The sequence below is a fragment of the Penaeus vannamei genome, chromosome 33 (genome assembly GCF_042767895.1).
Source record: "Penaeus vannamei isolate JL-2024 chromosome 33, ASM4276789v1, whole genome shotgun sequence".
Lineage (NCBI taxonomy): Eukaryota > Metazoa > Arthropoda > Malacostraca > Decapoda > Penaeidae > Penaeus > Penaeus vannamei.
In genome coordinates this window covers 7384778-7387277 of record NC_091581.1, presented here as the reverse complement: position 1 = coordinate 7387277, position 2500 = coordinate 7384778, and positions in this window count along the sequence as shown.

The following is a 2500-nucleotide window of genomic DNA, read 5'->3' as shown; positions in this document are numbered from 1 at the left end:
CTGTTGAGTGTGCCAACGATACAATGGTCATAAAACATTCTTAACCATTAACTTTTGTATAAACAAATAATAATCAACAAATGGCATATCACAATACAATTCTTATCAACTAATGCTATAATATAAAACAAGTAATATTCTCTACTACATTCATTCATATCTAAGGTTAACACTACTTTACACCCTACCTTTACCTACTACTTAAAAAGCATCAATCAGCCACTGAAGAACCCAAGTGCCAGAGCAACATCCCTTATAATCCCAACCTCATCCTTTTGATACTCAGTAAGGGAGGGAGACACTTGGCTGACCTTAGCCGCAAACATCGTGTTAGGGTTGATATCAGTAAGACATCACAATGCCTCTCGGTTAAGGGAAAAGCAGAGGGCGTGGAGGGATTTGCCTCGGAGGTAAATAGCATCCTAATAAAGGCCGCAGGAGGTAAGCGTGTGACAAGATCTACCCAGATCGAGACTGACCAAAGAGGCATCGCATTACAGGTAAGCAATTTCGAAAATGCACTTAGTATAAAGTCTAGGCACTAAAGGAAGCTAATGCAATTTAGATTACAGGGAAAGAGGAGGACAATCATTCCTTTATTTCTGCCGTGATGGACATCCTGAAGTAGAAATAGGCAGCAAGAGGCATGCCTGCAGAGGCTGAAGAACCCAAATACCAGCGCAAAATCCCTTATGGTCCCAACCTCATCCCTTTTTATATTCAGGAAGGGAGGGAGGCGCATGACTGACCTTAGCCGCAAATATCGCGTTAAGATTTATATCAATATGACATCACAATGTCTCTCGATTAAGGGAAAAATCATAGAACGTGGATGGATTTGCCTCAGAGGGAAAGCACAAACATTCTTCACAGTCGACCCGCCATGCATGACTCAACAAGAACAACAACTTTATTGACGATATACATCAGAATTATATATAAAAAGTCAAATCACTATGCCTGACTGGGCGTTTTATCTCTCAAGGACCAATTATCATTATCAAGGAGGAATAACGTCTTAACAAAGGCTGCAAAAGTAAGCATAGCGACGAAAGAGCCACAATATAGGCAAGCAAATTAGAAAAGTTTGCGCTCTATAAGGTCCAGAGGCAGAAGGAAGTTAAGGCAGTTTAGATTATGAGGAAAGAAGAGGATATCGATTCCTTTGTTTCCAAACTTGTCAGCATGATTGTAATGGCAGACATTAGTTGCCAGAGAATATATCTACGAAATACCAGGCGGCAATCACGCACTTCCAAACAAGAGCATTCCATTCACAAAATACTGGATACTACGCACGTATTACCCCAAAAAATCAGTCCACACACCACATGCTTGCCAGTTAGAATTGACTGCAAAGTTACACACTGCAATTTGTCTAATAATAAACATTTTATTATAGTTACGCCTGTAAACCATTTTTTGTGTTTCTTCTACGTGATATAGAAAACGTAAGTATTCTTAGGGTGACATCAACATTTCACAAATATATAAATCACATGGGCATTTTCCTTTCCTCGGATATAATGAAAAAAGAATACTATGGATCCTTATCATTTCTCTTTAAAGATGATCGAAAATGATTTTAGGATACAACCTGTGAATATAATCAGGCTGACATGGCATTTGGCCTCTGCCTATCGCGATAAGGAACATGTTTTTATTAACTGTATTGTACCTGCACCAAGTAAGCATAACTGAAGTTGAAAACTAATTCATGGTGAAGCAAACTAAGCTCTTGGATTGTCTATTCATCCCACATCCTTCCCTGTATCCCCCTCCCTCCTCTCTCTCTCTCTCTCTCTCTCTCTCTCTCTCTCTCTATATATATATATATATATATATATATATATATATATATATATATATATATATATATATATATATATATATATATCTCACTCACCTATATCCCCCCTCTCTCTATATCTATCTATCTATTTATCTGGGAGCGGTGAGGCAAAAGGGGGCGGCAGGGGAGCGACAAGATGGTATAAGGAGCAGTTAATAAACAGATTTCAGCATTTTTTTTTCTTTTCTTTTTTTTTGCCTGAAATACCAGACAGTGATCAATCCAATTCTTGTGATCAATCCAATGTTGTTGATAATGATGGTGATGATGATGTTGATCACCATCATCATCATCATCATCATCATCATCTTCATCACTATCATCATCATCATAATGATAATAATAATGGCAAAGGTGGTGATGATTATTAGAATAATGATAACAATAACAAGGCAACCAATGGTAATTGTAAGCACTGCAATACTTTCTTATAATGATCACAGAGCTACTTAGTCAAATGATATGGACCAGTCACTTATCTAATAATACTTCGACCATTCTGGTGATATTTGCTTAACTCTGTTCATTTTTAGTAAAGTGTTTTTGTTTCATGCCACCCGTAATAAACACACTCGTGGCGGAATGGATAACGAAACACACTTACATTCCACCCCTTTAATAATATAATGATGTGTTGATTCAATATTC